The sequence below is a fragment of the Ictidomys tridecemlineatus genome, unplaced genomic scaffold (genome assembly GCF_052094955.1).
Source record: "Ictidomys tridecemlineatus isolate mIctTri1 unplaced genomic scaffold, mIctTri1.hap1 Scaffold_91, whole genome shotgun sequence".
NCBI lineage: Eukaryota > Metazoa > Chordata > Mammalia > Rodentia > Sciuridae > Ictidomys > Ictidomys tridecemlineatus.
Genome location: NW_027526141.1, coordinates 299358 through 317156, shown reverse-complemented (window position 1 = coordinate 317156; position 17799 = coordinate 299358). Strand labels below are relative to the sequence as shown.

The 17799-nt window shown below is 46.2% G+C and overlaps 2 long non-coding RNA genes across 2 annotated transcripts; both read right to left on the bottom strand.

Moving 5' to 3' along the window:
- Positions 1-754: 754 nt before the first annotated feature.
- Positions 755-7283, bottom strand: LOC144374855 (uncharacterized). The gene is made up of 2 exons (XR_013434116.1): positions 6663-7283; positions 755-972 (listed from the first exon to the last, which is right to left on the bottom strand). It is a non-coding gene; the product is annotated as an uncharacterized LOC144374855 (long non-coding RNA).
- Positions 7284-11788: 4505 nt separating this feature from the next.
- LOC144374856 (uncharacterized) lies at positions 11789-17691 on the bottom strand. The gene is made up of 2 exons (XR_013434117.1): positions 17234-17691; positions 11789-12310 (listed from the first exon to the last, which is right to left on the bottom strand). It is a non-coding gene; the product is annotated as an uncharacterized LOC144374856 (long non-coding RNA).
- Positions 17692-17799: the final 108 nt, after the last annotated feature.

Below are 17799 nucleotides of genomic sequence, written 5' to 3'. Positions count from 1 at the left end.
GTTCCAAGTGACCTACTTGCTCCCATTAGGTCTCACCTTCTAGAAGTCCATTCAGCTATCAATGGATTAATCCCATGATGAGGTCAGAGCACTCATGATCCAGTTACTACCTAGAAACCCCACCTCTGAACCTTGATGCCCAGGGGACCATGCTCTCAGCACATGAGCCCTGTGGGGAACATTCTAGATTCCAATCATAACACTAATACAATCCTTTCTCCTTTCAATGAATATTAACTGAACCTGTGTCTTAGATCTAATTTTTATTACATTGTTTTGAGAAGATAACTTATATATATATTTATGGGGTGCCATGTGATTTTATACACACACACAAAATGTAGAATGATTCAAATGTTAAGCTTATTAATATTATCTATCTAGTTCATTGCTCATCTATTATATTTTTGTGGTGAAACATTTTAAACTTACTTCTAGTTATTTTTAAATATATAAGGGTCTCATTTTATTCTTCTGCATATGCTATCCATTTTCTCAACACCATTTGTTAAAATGGCTGTCTTTTCTCCAATGTATGTTTTTGACATCTTGTCAAGGATCAGATGATTCTACATGTGTGGATTTATCTCAGTGTCTTCTATGATATTCCACTGGTGGATGTGTCTATTTTGAACTCAGTATCTGATACCAATCATTTTGCTCTTTACTTCCATGAGTTAAATTTGTAAATCTAAATTTAAAAATGAATCTGTAAGACATTTATAAAATAACATGAGAAAATATCTAGGTAGCCTTGCATTTTACAGTAGGTTTTTAATTCAATATCAACATATAATCCATGGAAGAAAATACTGGTAAATTGGGACTTTGATAAAATTTAAAACTTTTAAGAACCCGTGAGACTCAGGTAGTAGGAATGCATGAGTCCAGGAGTTTAAGGAAAGCCTGTCAACAAAATGATATCCCATCACAAATAATGCATGAATCAATCAATGAATCAATAACTTATGTCTGAAAAAGAAAAAAAAAAGATAATGAAGAAACAAACCACAGACTGGTAGTAGATATTAAATATCTCATTTTTTTGTCATGTACAATTTTATTTCCTATGAATTGTTTGCAGTTTATTGTGATTTTGCATTTAAAACATAGTAAATCCCTCACTACCTGTCACCAAAGCAGTTCTTTTTCTCCTCCCAGATCCCCTGTGGAGTGTAGGCCAACTCCTTTTCAGCAGGCCCCTGTGGGCAGCAAATCTTCTCAAAGATGGAGAACCTTCAAGATACAGGGATCAGAACTCGGTTCTACACTTGGTGGCTCCCACATTGTCTCATTGGCACCAGAGCACTGCCCTCAAGGGGGACAATAAGTCCATTTAGGAATGAGAAGACACGAATCCTAAATGAGTTCACATAGACTAAACCCAGGCCTCAACTTCAACATGGCAAACCTCCACTTTTAACACTCCACCAATTGTACCATGCCGGGCCCAGTTCTGAGAAGGATCCCATCTGCCTCAGGGCTGTCCTTCCTTGCTTGGCTCCTAAGGACATGGGGCTCAGTGCCTAACAAAACAGTAGCCTCTACTGCCCGTGCTGAGTTTCAGGGAAGCTGCCTTCCCCCAGGGACAGCCCTTATCCACATGATGCTCCAGCCTCTCATGGCACTGACCCGCCTCTTCAGCCTTCCCATGACAAACCCCATTTCTTGCCTCTTCCTTCTGAAGGGGACTCTTGGGTGCTCCTCCCTTGGAGGGTTTCTGGCCTCTTGGTCTTCAATCTATGATGTCACGGACATTGGGCCCTTGGATTTGGAGGCACCTAGGAAGGGTGACTATGAACAGACTGCTGGCCCTGGGGGTGATAGTCTGTCCAGGACCAGAGTCCAAGGATGCCTCATCCCAGCATCTAATTCTCAGCCACTTGGTGAGAGGAATCCAAGGACACTCCTGGGCATGCATGGACTGAGGCTTGAGAGGAGGACCTGCCAGAGCTGCAGAAGTCACCCTGCCAGGACTCAATGGTGAAGTCATACTTTGAAAAGTTAAAAAAAGGCAAGAACCAGCAAACAGGAGGCTGAGTAACAGCTGGGCTGAGTCATAGCAGGCGGAGACCTTTGGCACATGGTCAGTGGCTGGGTGTAGGTTACTGGAAGGTGGGAAAAGGGGAAATGGGCCCACCTGTCATGTTCCCTTGGACCTCTGGATGCAGCTGGCAGACCATCCAGAGAATGTAGGCTCTTCTGGTCTGGTGTTACAGGTCTACATACCTTGGGCTGCATGAAAGCTGACCAGAACCTAGATTCATAGTGCAGCTTGGCAATAAGTAACCCTGAGTGACCTGGGCAAGTGACTCAGGCTTTCTTAGCCCCAGTTTTCTGTCCTACTGTGGTGTGCTGGTTACAGGAGGCTGAGAGCCCAGGACTCCAAGTCCAGCACATTAGGACTGAGTACAGGCTATCCTGCCATGTTCTCTGTCACCAAGGAGAAGCCCTTGTGGCCTGAGTGTGCATTACTCTACAGCAGGGACTCTGGGGTTGCCCATGGAGCCTTCTTTGCAGCCTCAGACCCTTCCAACCAAAACAAGGCTTTGGTGACTGGGCTGTTTCCTTGATGAAATTTCACACCTCTCTTTCCTTGGGGCCTAATATCACTGAGGGTTTCTGGGTCCAGTGGACTGGCTCTGCAGGCAAACAAAGCAGGCAGGATCTCATATTTCAGTCAGCTTCCTGCCCAGCATCCTGGCCATACCCTTTACCATGTGGTTCTTGCTGCAACCTAGGAGGATGAGGAAAGCTGACAAAGGGTCTTGCTCTGCATGGAGACCTCAATGACCACAACTTAAAGCTCTGTAGGAGCCTCAGCCTCTGGATGCAGGGTGGAGGCCCTTCCTGCACACCCTGAGGGGAGTCTAGTAGGGTTGCTGGGGTCCTGTCACTTCCTGGCCAGAGGATCCTGCAGACGGCAAGCATGTGTGTGCTGATGAAGCCCCTATCTTTCCAATCGCAGGGATCAGGAAATGAAAGCACTTGAAGAAACCAACACTTTCTTTCAGGCCCTAAAGAACTGAGAGGGAAGGGACATGCCTAAGACCACCAGACCAGGCATGACAAGGGCATGCCAATCCTGTCCTGCAGGGTCCTGCACCCTCTCTGAGGCTGGGCCCAAGCTACCTGTGATCTGGCTTCTGGTCCCCACCCCAACCTTGGAGCCCATGTGATCCCAGAACTCTCCCTTACATGTGGTCCCTGCTTCCCTAGCTAACAGGTGCCTGCCTCTTCCACCCCATTCTCCCTGCAAGAAAGGGTTCCTATGGCATCCCTTCCTTTTTACACACTTATCTCACTGGCAGTCATCTGCCCCAAGATGGTAGCAGCAGATGCCTCATTGCACAGCACTGCCTGATATGTGGTTGCCCAGCACCTTCAGCAGATGTGAACACTGTCAGCCAGGGCCAGGGCCAGGGGCAGAGACCCCCCATACATTCTGTTGGGACAGAAGCACCTGTCCAGGGTGAGGCTGGAAAAGTCAGAACACCCAGATGGCCCAAGAGGGCTAGAATAACGGTGCTGATGGACCTAGAGTCAGAGCTGTCTTGGCAGTAGCCCTTCACTCCAGCTGCCTGGAGGGAGTTGATGAGGGCCCCTCTCTAGCAGGCTGCACCCTTGAGGGATAAGACTCTGCCCCTGCTTGACTCCCTGTGAAAAGACCACAGTGTTGGGGTGCTAGTTCCAGGCCCCAGATTTACCCCTGCCAAGAAGGAGTAGGTGAAACCCTCAGTCATACCCCATGAGACTTCCACTTCACAGAGAGCAAGCACAGGCCAATGGAAGGGCATCCTGAGCTTTCTAGTGTCCCAGAGGTTCAGAAGCTCAGCTGCATCCAAGGGCAAGCCCCACCCCCAGCACTTCCCCTAGACAGCCTGAGCATCCTAGCCTTTCATGTCCTGGATCCCATCTCCATCTCCTCTAACTTCCTATCACTGCAGGGGCAGTTGGTCATACTAGGTTAGGGGACCATGGTCCTACACCTCCTGGGAGGTGGTGACCATGAATCTCGAATGCACTGGTCATTTAGGATGCACGTGGCCAGTTGGTGAAGAAGCCTCTTTCCAGGCAGCAAGCTCCAGACCTGCGTGGGGAGGAAAGGCTGCTTAGGACCCTGAGACCCTGACTTTTGTCTCAGCTCTGCCCTCTCCAGTCCCAGGAGTAGGGCTTTTTAGTGGTTAATCCTCAGCTGGGCACTGGAGAGGGACCACAGAATGGAGTGGGGGCCTGGTGGGGAAAGCACTGGTGAGTAACAATACCATAATCACTGATACGGGTCCAGGCCACCCCAAATAAAAACAGAAGACTCTGGTCTAGAGCTCTCAGGACTTTGGTTCAATATGAGATAGAATGTCTTTGTTGGAGAAAGAACTAGAACATTTTAGAGCCTTATTTGCTGGGCTGCTGAGCCTCTGGTGCATCTATGGTCACTGGCTCAGCATTTCTTTGGTGTGAAACGAAGGGAGATGATGGGGCCTGCTGTCAGCTGAGCTCTTGCTACAAGCCAGCCTGCCTGGGCCAGGATGGCCAACCCAGTTCCTTAGGACTTCATCAACTGAGGCCCAGGAGTCTTCTGAGACCCAGAACCGACTGCCAAGCCTGAAGCCTGCCCATGTTCCCCCTTCCTTCCTCCCTTACCCCTGCAATGCTGCATACGGACACACACCTCAGGCTGCCCTCTGCTCCCTAGGATCTTACATTTGTTCTGCTTCAGCAGGGATCTAATGAGGACATGCTTTACTCTCTCAATTAGCAGCATCCTTGGACCAGTGGATCTATGTGGAGATACCATATGTCAGTATCATGAATAGACATAAGGCTGGAGGGCTGGTAAAGAGAGAAAGTGGCCAGCTAGGCAGGGAACAAGTTGCCTTCCCACATTGGAGATGGGGCTTGAGGCTGTTCCTCTGGGTGAGGGTGGCAGGAGTGTCCCTAGCTCTCTGGCAGTGGGCACAGGGTCTCACTTGGCTTCCTATTTGGCATTCTCTGAACCCCTGGCAGCCCCTACCTTGGCCTTATTCCAGGCTGAGGACAGACTCATGAGTACTGAAGCATGGTCACACCAGTGTGAACGCCCTCTGTGGCTCACTATGGCTGGTGGGGCACCAGGTAAAAATGAACCTTCAAAGAAAAGACAGAGCAGGTGGAGGCAGGTTTATATTCAAAGAATGGACTGAGCAGGAGAGCTGTGATATTCACACAGCTTTGGGTCCATTGTGCACATGAACATAAATCCTCTTCACATACTCTAGGAGGGCAATTGTAGACTCATTATGGTCTGGAACTGGCGCTGGGAAGGTCTGTCCTATTGGGGCACTGTGGCCACATCCACCAGACAGTGCTGGATAGGATAGACTGCCACTGGCCATACTAGGTGTTCCAATGGGCATTTCCAGGATCCTCATCCATGTTTTTATGGGCCTCTACCTACCTATGGTGGGTGAGGTCCTCATAGCTACTTTCCTGAGGGTAGAGTGGGAAGTTAGCAGTCCAAGTTCTCACAGCACTCAGTTCTCTCCACTCTGCTTGGCCCTGCTTTAACTGTGAGCCCTCAAGCCTGTCCTGGGGCCTGTGCTGTGGTCCTTAGTGGTCTACAGGCTCTCCCAGGCCTCTTTTGGGTCATGCCTTAGGACTCTGTGCATTCTGGTTCCTGGTAATGACATGGAAAAAGGGCTACCATAAAATGCCAGAGCCAGCCCAGAAGACTCTGTGTGGTCCTTGGAAGGCCTGAGGATGCGTCTGCCCAGAGGTTGACAGGCCCACCCTGTACTTAGATTGGCAGCTCCAACTGTGAATCTGGGCAGTCCCAGTGGACTGTCTCTCAGCTTAAGGCTTAGGGACAGTAACAAGGAAATGAGAACAGAAGGGAAATAATCACAGAGGATGCACAGCTCTTGAATGACTTGTGCTGTCCAGGCCTAAGTACCACACCAGCATGGACCCCGACCTTGGCCCACTATGGCTGGTGGGGCACAAGTTAAAAATGAATTCTGAAAGAAAAGACAGAGCAGGTGGATGCAGGTTTATATTAAATAGAGTGGAATGAGCAGAAGAGCTCTGGTGTTCACACAGCTTCTTTCAGGGAGTAAGAAGTGCCAGAAATAGGGCCTGGAAGCCAGGCTGTCACTGCAGCCTGTGCTGCTGCAGCCTGTGCTACTGCTTATTTACATACTAGGCCTGAATTTCTTCAACTATACAATCCAGTACCTGCCTCGTGGTGAGGCTGCCATTGGACTTTGCTACCCCATCTACAGTCCTCACAACAGGACTGTGTTGTGACACCTGGGACCAGAACTACTGTGCTGCCTCACAGATAAGGAAAAGAGGGCCAGGCTGCATGTGATATAGCTAGTTGTGAAGAGCTACCAGAGGCCATGTCATTTCTGTGAAACCCAAGGCAGGGTCCCTTGAATGTAAAGTGGACCATGAGTAGCTGGGATAACCCTGCAAGGAGACAAGTTTTGGTTCAGTTATTTAAAGAGAGTTCCCAAAAAGCCAGGAGTCTGTCTCACTCTTCTCCCCCTTTAGAGACCTGTTGCCACCTAGAGGTTCTCTCCTGTGTTCCTGGCCAGTTCATAGCCCAACACTGCAGCAGAAAGAGGCTGGCTACTGAAAGCAGTCACCTTTAAGCAGCCTGAGCCTCCCCTAGTGCTCACCTCTTCTGAACTTGTGGAGATGGCATGAAGTGACCCAGAGTCCTGCAAATGTGTTCTCAAGAGCAGATGTCACCCTGAAGGAGATAGAGCTTGGTAAGATGTGATGGCGATTCTGAGCCAGACTCTGGACACACCTTTCCTGAGCAACAGTCTGCGATACCCTCACACCTCAGGCCCAGCTTTCCAGATATTAGGAATAACAGCCACCAGTGTGTGGGTGACAGGGATGCCAAGAACCTCAGTGTTGAGGCTCTGAAACAGATGAAGAGGGTGCTAGAGTCCTCCCTATATGAGCAGCTCCCAACATGAGTGAAGTCTGAAGACTTTACTCAACTCTCTTTTGAGGACTCCCAGTAGAGCTAGTCTGTCATTCCAACTGTGACTCCTGCCATTTATAGAATGTTCAGCAAGGATATCAGAGTAAAAGAGGACTTGTGTGTCATAGGTGGAGACTGGGAAAGACCCTGGTGAGAAGGGATATGGAACAGGGCACAGTCCCAACTGGGACCCTGGCCTCAAGAAGCCCCCATGATCCTAGCTCAGATGTGTTTAGCTTAGCTTTGGGATCATATGACTCATGGACAGCAGCAGCTAATCCTCAAATGGCTTCTGCTTCACTGGGGAAGTAGGTGAGGTGGGCAGTGAATGTCTGACAAGCAACAGCCCAGCATGGCAGGAATACTTGCACCTGGCACTGGCAATGCAGCAGTATCTATGACCAGGTGTCCACCAAGCAGTAGGAGGGAGGCTCAATTCCAAGACCATCTCTCACATTATCTAGGAGGGCTGAGAGGCCAATAGGCCCAGAAAGAAAATGCGAGGCCTGCAGGACCCATACCCATCCCAGCAGATACAGGGACATAAGCTTCTGGATGCAAGGGACTTTTCTCTGATTTGTGAGTTTAGGACTTGGTGGGCTCTTCTTCAGCTCAAGGCACATGACCCTGTCTATTTCTAGGTGGACAAAGTACTTTTCATGTGGCTGACACCTCAGCTGCAAGAACAGGGGTCATTCATTGGTAAGCTGAGAAGAGGACAGAGACCTGCCCTGCAGGTCTGGGATAGCAAAATCCAGAGTTCTAGGGCTGAGGGCCTCTAAGAGAATCTCCTGGATTTTTTTTCATTAGGCCACTGCAAAAGAATGGAAGAGAAAAGGCCTCTTGGGGTTGGGGATGTACTCAGGTTAGACAGCCCGGCCTAAGACTTCAGCAACATCCTGGATGGGAAAGAGCGAGGCTTTTGCTAGTGGACATCCACAAGCCCACTCATTCACCACCTCTTTGCAAAGCTGCCCCAGGAACACAGCCATGGTGGTATGCAGGCTGCTGTTGCCACCTAGAGGTCATTCTGCAACCTGCAATCAGGCCCAGGCAGGGCTGAAGCCCACTTTCAAAAGAATGTGCTTGGTGGTTGCCTCCATCCATTCAGTACAGGCAACAGACCCAGAAGTTGGGAGATCCGAATTAACAGAAAGAGAGGGGAGGCTTCTGGTCCCTCTGCCCCACCTCTCTGCAGTCTCCAAGGCTGGATGTGAAATGCAGGTATAGACCATATCTCCAACTCCTGCCAAAGGCCCAAGGGCCTGGTAGTACACAAGGAGCTGCTGCCTCAAAAGACAGATCTGAAAGCCCTGAACACTGGCTTCTGAATTCCTGCAGTGAAGTCTACAACATGAAAGCTTATATTTTCACCTTATGGCTTCTGTGGAACACTTACTGGCATGTGACTGGCATCCCCTCATCATAACTGAAGGTGAAAGTGAGCTGTGGGCATCATGTGCTCGGCTGCAGGCTGAGTTCCTCTCAGCTGAGCCAACTGGCTCATTAGAGTGCTGATCCCCTGACCTCTGAGCACCAGTTTAGGTGTTGAGTACCTGGTATAGCCACACCCTTGAGTTTCTGATGCCATAAGTCTTCCTCAGTGCTCTCCCCAAGTGTTCCTGCATGGGTCCTCAGCTAAGAAATGCTCCTTCTGAGCTCCTGATTGGGGACTGGTGGAGCACCCTGCCATCAGAGATAACATCAAATGATCCTCCAGAAAACTTGGTACCTGGGTGAAGGAGGTTGAAGTACAGGAGAAGCTGAGTGTCAGGCACAGTGGCTTCTGAAGTACAGGCCGGGAATTCTCAGTATAGAATTCCTGAGAACTCTGCATCCTCCTGTCTACCCTCCTGTCTCTAGGGACCAATATGTACACACCAGGTTCCCCAGCAAGGGGCTCATGGGCTTGTCCTCAGTCCAGGGCCTTCTTGTCCTCAAACCACTGCTCTGTGACCCCAACTGAGCTGACAAATGGTGAGAAGTTTAGGAGAAAGTGCTGGACCCCACCTGGTACAAGGGTTCTGGAATCTGGCACCTGCAGCAGCATCAGGTTAAGTGCACGGATGTCTCCAGGCTCATCTTTTGGCCAACAGAAATGTAAAGAAGCTTGGTGCTAAGGCTGTGTCTCTTCAGGGCCTATAGCATGAAAGGTAGGTCAGAGAAATATGGGACACATGCCCTTGGGTCCAGGCCAGCCACAGGGGCTAAAGGCTCTGATGAGGTCCTGAGTGTAAGCAGGAAACTCTTGGACTCCTGTCCCTTAGGCTTCTTCCCAGTGCCTGTCCCCAGGCACAGTGGGCAAGTGCTGACAGCAGAGGGTCTGAAGTGCATGTGTGCGAGTGCATGCACTGCCTCTGACCTCACAGAGTAGGGTGAAGGTCCAGGCCAGTCACCATTCCCAAGATAGTGCCAGAGCCTCCTGAGTGAAGGGAAGCATCTTCTTCAGTCCACAGAAGCTGAATCTACAAAATAGGTAGAAAACTTTAAAAGAACTTCTTTCCTTGGTGAAGTGCTGATGTGAGCCTCTTTCTCTTAAAAACCTAGTTACAAGCCAGGAAAGAGAAGGGCTGTATCTTGGATGGATACTGTACCCAAGTAAAGCCATCTGCTGAGACAGCCTTGAGTGTGTCTAAGGCTTGACCTTAAAACAGGATTTGAGATGGGCAGCAGCTCATTTTGGAACACAGCACTGGTAAGTAGAGGAGTGGTCTGGGGCACAAGGGGCCACCCTGGCAGCAGGCTATGGCCAGGACTGAGCTTTTACCTGCCTTCTGCTTCCTCTCCTACCAGGAGATTGGGCAGGTGTGGGTCACCTCCATACTTTCCTTTGCAAGGGAAAAGGTGAGCCCCGAGTGTATCACATTGGCCTGGGTAGAGTCTGGACCTCTGTACCCTCCACTGATGTTGATGGAGTGAGTGCTCTACACAGACTCCTTAGCTGGAGGAAAGGACAGATGGGGTCTCAGCTCTTGGAATTTGCTGTCCAATGGAAGGGCCAAAGTGTTAATGTCACCTTCCCAGTTCAGTTTGCAGGGACAGAGAAAAGAAATGGAGGAGTGAGAAAGAGTGGATGTAGTCACAGTCAGGAGCAGCAGTCCAAAGCATAGGCAGCACCATGAGCAGGGTCTGGAGGCTGAGCTAGGGGGACAGGCAGCTGGGATGGCATGGGGGTGACTGGACAACAAAATCTACAGTAACCTATGTGAGTTTGGTAGCAGCACAGAGGCGGAGATGGAAGACTAATCATAGCAGAGGGAGGAGTCCAGCAGCCCAAGGGGTTGTAAGCTACAGGCTAGGATGCACTATCCAGGGCCTCATGGACGGAGGCACCCAGAGAACACCAGGTGTGCTTTACTCCAGGCCAGGATCTAGGCACACAGAGGTATGCAGAAGGTAGCTGACCAATCCTCCCCATCCCCAGGGCCATTCCAGGCACCTTCTGGCTGGGCTCAGGCTGTCCAGCCCTCCTTACCTTCTCATGCTGCAGGCTGGACGGCGGGGGCCGCGTGAGCCTTGGCTCCGCTTCTGCCCGCTGCTGTTTTCACCTGCTGCCTTCCTGCTGGGCGCTTTCGCGGGTCGCTGTCAGTGCACGCCGGCTTGCGATGCTGCAATCCGGCTGAGCACAAAAACACAAGCCAGATGGAACTGAAACAAAGTTTTATTTTGTGAGAGGCCGTGTGCGTCCCCCTAACAAGCCGGTCCACACACACACACACACACGTGTGTCCCTACCGGACACGGGGGGCTCCACTTCCCCCGGAACACCCTCCTACCATCCTTCCCCAACCAATGGGAACTCTCCAGGAGTCTTGTAACTTGAGTCCCCAAATGGGCCTAAGTGAACAGTAGGAGCCCAATTTCCATATGAATGTAATACTTTGCAGTGGCTCCTAGCATCTGCCCCCTTCTGTTTAATTAAGCAATGGCAATGTGGCTAGGGACCGTGCCTGGTAGGTTGTCCAATTTAACATGTGGTTCTTACCCGTCATGGGAGAACTGACTTTTACACGTCAGTTTCCTGTCTTAGGTTGAATCCACTGTAATCAGATCAACCCGTCACTGACTACCGGTCTAGCATAGCCATGCTTGTGGATAGGCCTAAGCACCAGTGGGGGGGTGAGGTTCTTGCCTCACCTCTGTTGGCCCCCAAATTTAACTTTGGTGCCAGTGGGGGGGTGAGGTTCTTGCCTCACCTCTGTTGGCCCCCAAGTTTTAGACCATCACTAGTAGAAGGGAGGAAGATACAGAAATGCCACGACACCAAGCCAATTGACGGCTCCTTAGGAAGAACAGTAACACTGGTGACACAGCAGCTAAGATATTTCAGCACTACCATAATTCACTGTATCAACAAATAGAGCACAATGCATACAGGTGATACATAGTCCAGGCAAGTTGTGTAAGCAGTTCAAAGTGGAGGAGTCTATCAATATGTCCATTTCCTCCCAAAGTAAATTAAGTCCTTGATTGAGCAGTTCAAAGTGGAGGAGTCTGTCAATATGTCCATTTTCTCCCAAAGTAAATTAAGTCCTTGATTGAGGATACTTATTGAGTTATATTGATTGATGTATCAGTTTATATAGTTTACTGTGATAGCTATCATAGAAGTTGTAGTTTGGTTTTATCTTAGTCTTCACCGGCATTGGGATGGAGATGGGAATTCTGGCCATGGTGCTAAAGAGACATTATCTTGAACAGAATTGTTAAATATAATGAAAAGGAAAGGTGAAAGTAAACAAACAGATCTGTTAACCACCTTTAAAAGCAAAATTTATAACAGCTGTTTACCTAATTTAAATTAAACCATATAAGTCACGTGATTTTTTTTTTTTTTTTTTGGATCCATTTATATCTATTTATACATGAGCGCTCCTTATAAATGAAATATGGACATACACACATACAGACATACAACACAAAACAGTGCATACATAACATAGAACATATAAGACAATAGTAAATAAAGGCCTTGTAGCTATACCTAGGTGAAATCTCCATTGCAATGTTTAAAAACTTTACAGTTAAAAAAAAATAAAACACAGTCAAAAAATAAAACTGATCAGAAAAACATTAACCTAGGTTTGTATGAGCTCAAAAAGAAAGAGAAAATAAATAAATAAATAAAATAGAACCTTATGATGTGGGAAAAATGTAATAATAAAATAGATATTGAAAAAGGCACCGTGGTAAATCACTGTTGTAGATGTAAGAATAGCCAAGCTGGAGCTCTGGATATCAGCTGTTATGGATTTGAGTCAAATCATCTTCTTTTTCTGTAGAAATTGTTTTAGTTAATCTCTCTGGAATCCAAATTGGTTGCTGTTCCTCCTGTGGAAAAACACAGACGGAGCCCCGACTCCAGACTATTACTGGGTCCGGACCTTTCCATTGTCCTGTTAGAATATCTTTCCAAAGTACCTTAGGCTTATGTACATTTTTCGGATACATATGTCTTTCCGCAGCACTAAGTCCTGATGAATCCAAATTTAGAAAGTTTAGAGTAAAAAGGGTTATTTTAAGTTTATCTTTGGGGGATATATACCCTTTTCCAATTCCTTCCTTTTGTTTTAATAAGTACATTTTAATAGTTTGATGAGCTCTTTCAACTATGCCTTGACCCTGTGGATTGTATGGGATTCCTGTTATATGAGTAATGCCAAATGATGAGCAAAATTGTTTAAAAGAGTTAGACGTATAACCAGGAGCGTTATCAGTTTTTAACTGTTTAGGAACACCCACAGTGGCAAAATTTTGTAAGCAATGAGCTATAACATCTTTAGTTTTTTCTCCGGCATGAAGGGAGCCCATTAAAAATCCAGAAGAAGTATCAACTGTAACATGTAAATATTTTAATTTTCCAAATTCTGGCAAGTGTGTAACGTCCATCTGCCAAATATGGTTAGGTATCAGTCCTCTAGGATTGACTCCAAGATTAACTTGTGGTAAAAATGTCACACAATTTTGACATTGTTTTATTATATGTCTGGCTTGTTCCTTAGTTATTTTAAAACGTTTTTGTAAGGTATTAGCATTGACATGGAACCTTTTATGAAAATTTATAGCTTCTTCTATTGTGGAGAAAATATGTATGTCATGTGTAGATTTATCTGCTAGTTCATTACCCAAACTAAGGGCTCCAGGCAACCCTGTATGTGCCCTGATATGTCCAATAAAGAATGGATCTTTTCTGTCCCAGATTAGAGTTTGTATAGCAGAAAACAAAGAGAAAACAGTAGAGGAAGGAGAAATCCTACCAGCATCTTCAAGGGATGCTATAGCATTAACTACATACTGGCTATCAGAGAATAAATTAAATACAGAATCTTTGAACATCATAAAAGCTTGTAATACTGCATTGAGCTCTACCTTTTGAGCTGATTGTTTGGGTACTAAAAATGTAAAAGTTTGATCAGGGGTAACTACCGCTGCTGTACCATTGTTTGACCCATCAGTGAATATATTTGGAGCATTCATGATAGGGTTTTTTTTTGTCATTTTAGGAAAAACTACAGGATGCTTAGACCAAAAGGACAACAAGGGATTAGATGGCAAGTGATTATCAAATGAGACACTAGATTTACACATGATTATTGCCCAAGTATTTAACTCATTAGCTAACTCATCAATTTGATCCATAGTATATGGAGTAATAATTTTATTGGGAGAAATCCCAAACACTCCCTTCGCTGCTTTTATCCCTTTGAGTATTAATTGTCCTACAGCCTCAGGATATCTAGTAAGAATAGTATTAGGGGAATACGATAAATGTATCCACAATAATGGACCTTCTTGCCAAAATACTCCTGTAGGAATATTTTTTGTTGGTAGTACAATAAATAATAAAGGCAAACTTATATCAATTCTATCCAAATGCATATTTTCCATATATGTTTCAATGATTTTTAATGCCTTTCTTGCTTCAGGCGTTAACATGCGGGGTGAATTTGGATCTGATGGACCTTTTAGGATATCAAATAAGGGTCCTAATTCTCCTGTTGGTATGCCTAGGTAAGGCCTTATCCAGTTTATGTCTCCCAATAATTTTTGAAAGTCATTAAGTGATTTGAGTTGATCTACTCGTATTTGAATTTTTGGTGGACGGACCATGGTTGAGGATAATAAAACTCCTAAATAATTAATTGGAAAATTTAATTGTACTTTATCTATTGCTATGTCTAGATTATAATTTTTTAGTAAGTTTGTAAGTGTGGCATAACATTCTAGCAATGTGTTCTTATCTTTATGTGCTAATAACACATCATCCATATAGTGAAATATTTGTAGTTCAGGATTTTGATTTCTAAGTGGCTGGATTGCTTTATTAACATAAATTTGACACATAGTCGGGCTGTTCGCCATCCCCTGGGGTAAAACTTTCCACTCATATCTCTGATCAGGACCTTCATGATTTAGTGCAGGGATAGTAAATGCAAAATGTGGACTATCCTCGGGATGAATTGGAATTGAAAAGAAACAATCCTTAATATCTATAGTTAACACATGCCAGGTTTTTGGTAAAGCAGACAATTGGGGAATCCCTGATTGAGCAGGTCCCATAATAACCATCTCATTATTAATGGCTCTTAAATCTTGTAATAATCTCCATTTACCAGATTTCTTTTTAATGACAAAAATGGGAGTATTATGGGGAGATACGGAAGGTTGTAAATGTCCTTCCGCTAATTGTTGTTTGACCAGATCATGGGCTACTTGTATCTTTTCTTTAGTCAGGGGCCACTGAGGAACCCACACTGGTCTTTCTGATTTCCATGTAATTTTGATTGTCTCAGTGGCCCTTTTTGAAAACCCAATCCATGTTTATTTATTTCTTGATCTATTTGAATTGGTGCTATCATATCTTGATCTTGTTTCCTTAATCCTTTTTCTTTTCTAAAGCCTTGTTTAGCCCTACTAGTGGGCGCGTTAGAATTGACGTTATTTGTTAATGTCAATCCTAATTGATCTAGGACATCCCGTCCCCATAAATTTATGGGAAGATGGTCCAATACATAAGGCTGTATAGTTCCTTCACATCCTTCAGGATCCCTCCAATCTAATACCATAGCACTTCTATGGGGGTTAGTTGCCACTCCTAGGCCTCGAAGCGTTTGAGTGGCTTGTTGCAATGGCCAGTGCTTTGGCCATTCCTGACGAGATATGATGCTGAGGTCAGCACCTGTGTCCAGCAGCCCATTAAAATCATGTCCTTGAATATTTAATTTTAGCATTGGGCGAGAATCTAAATTTAAAGAAAGCATAGCCCAATCTATACCTGTGGAGCCTAATCCCTTGGAACCTCTTTCTACATTACAACTGGAAAATTCATCATGTAGGCTGGGTATTATTAATAACTGTGCTATTCTATCTCCTGATGAAATTACGGATATACCTCTTGGAGAACTGGCTATAATTTTTATTTCACCCTCATAATCGGGATCAATTACCCCAGGACTTATCATAAGTCCTTTTAGTGTAGAAGAACTGCGTCCTAATAATAAGCCTACTGTTCCTTGGGGAAGAGGTCCTTTTATTCCTGTGGGAATGATTTGAACTCCCATCTCTGGAGTTAATACTGCTCTGGCAGAGGCACAGATGTCCAACCCTGCGCTCCCTCTAGTTTGTCTGATGAGGGATCTGATGGATAGTGCGTCCTGGGCACTACCTTGATGGTGCTGCTGGGTTCCTCCATTGCCCCGTATATTTGTGGCTTTGGGCCCCGGGGCATTGGGCCCTCCAATTCGTTTTTTGACAACGGGGCCTGATACCTTTCTCCACGATATTGTGGGTAGACACTTGGTCTTTGTCCATTTTTTGATAACGGAATACCCTCTATGGTGGTTTGAGAATGGCATTCATTAGCCCAATGTCTCCCTCTATGGCATCGTGGGCAAATACCCGGGATTCTACTCCTTTGATACCTAGCTTTGTTAAACCCTCCTCCTATGGGGCAATTTCTTTTAAAATGTCCTTTCTGATTGCAATTATAGCATGTTTTTGGTTTGGTATCTAAAGCCTGTTTTACTTCAGCTGCCATGACTTGTCCTTGTTCATCAATGTCGCTACATAATTTAATATATGTGTTTAAATCTCCATGTTTCCACGGTCTAATGACCTCTTTGCAGCAACGATTTGCTTGGTCATAAGCCAGTTGTTTTATAAATGGCATTGCCTGTTCTGTATTTTCAAATGTCTTAGAGGCTGTTTCAATAAGTCTAGCTACAAAGTCAGCGTAGGGCTCATTAACTCCTTGTGTTATCTTAGATAGTTGACCTTGTAAATCCCCTTGTCCCTTCAAAGTTTTCCATGCCTTAATTGCATTCATAGTGATCTGAGCGTATACGCCAGGATCATATCTAATCTGTTGCCTCTGACCCTCATAAGGTCCTTTCCCCAATAGCATTTGAGAATCTCTTTCAGGATAACCTGCTGCTGCATTTCGCCTAGCTGTCTCCCTGCAAAATTCCTCATTGGCAATTTTCCATAATAAATATTGTCCTCCATTTAGCACAGAGTGACACACGCTAGCCCAATCTTCTGGTGTTAAGTCCCAGCTGGTAATAGATTCGACCATTCTGACAGTAAAGGGAGCGGCAGGTCCGTAGGTTTGTACAGCTTCCTTTAATTGCTTTACTATTTTGAAATCTAAGGCACGGTAAACTCGTTCCCTTTCTTCTCCCCGCTCAACTACAGGGCATGCTAACTTTTGGGGTCCTGCCTCAGGATTCTGTTCATCACCTATGGAAACTGAGGGCTGCTCAGCTACAGGTGAAGCTGTTGGTTGAATTACGCCCTCTGGTGATGGAACGGAGTTAGTACTAGCCTCCCTATCTGAGGGCCGTTTTTTCCCTAAGCTTGCCTTCTTCAATTTTTCTTCTGTCTGAGTAGCTTGAGGGACCTTTTGTTTTGCTTGACCTAATAAGTTTTCTGCCATAGCCTGGACCTCTAACAATTTACTTAACAGTCTTTCGGTTTGTTTTTTACTAGATTCTAATCTACTATAAAGGTAACGTAACCCAATAAGGTAGGATAGAAGAAAGCCAAAACAGAATGAAACAGAAACGGAGAGGAGAAAAATGATTATATCAATTTTTTCTTTCTCAGGGCCGAATAACTTAAAACCTTGAGCCAACCATTTTTCCCAATTCGCCTGAAAAAATTGTAAGGCTAGAGAGCCTGAAATAAAAGCAGAATAAATCAAAACAAAAATACCCATTCTGTCGCCTTTCCTTAGGGGCGAGCGATATCACTCACCTATAAATTTTGGGCGTTCCCCGTACAAGGGCCACCAAAATGCTGCAGGCTGGACGGCGGGGGCCGCGTGAGCCTTGGCTCCGCTTCTGCCCGCTGCTGTTTTCACCTGCTGCCTTCCTGCTGGGCGCTTTCGCGGGTCGCTGTCAGTGCACGCCGGCTTGCGATGCTGCAATCCGGCTGAGCACAAAAACACAAGCCAGATGGAACTGAAACAAAGTTTTATTTTGTGAGAGGCCGTGTGCGTCCCCCTAACAAGCCGGTCCACACACACACACACACACGTGTGTCCCTACCGGACACGGGGGGCTCCACTTCCCCCGGAACACCCTCCTACCATCCTTCCCCAACCAATGGGAACTCTCCAGGAGTCTTGTAACTTGAGTCCCCAAATGGGCCTAAGTGAACAGTAGGAGCCCAATTTCCATATGAATGTAATACTTTGCAGTGGCTCCTAGCAGTGCAGGGCGCTGTTCTCCAGCCCATCTACTTGCAGGAGTTTCTTGGCCACTCCAGCACAGGTCAGCTCTGTGAAGACACCAAGGTAGCAGGCCACACCAAAGCTTGGC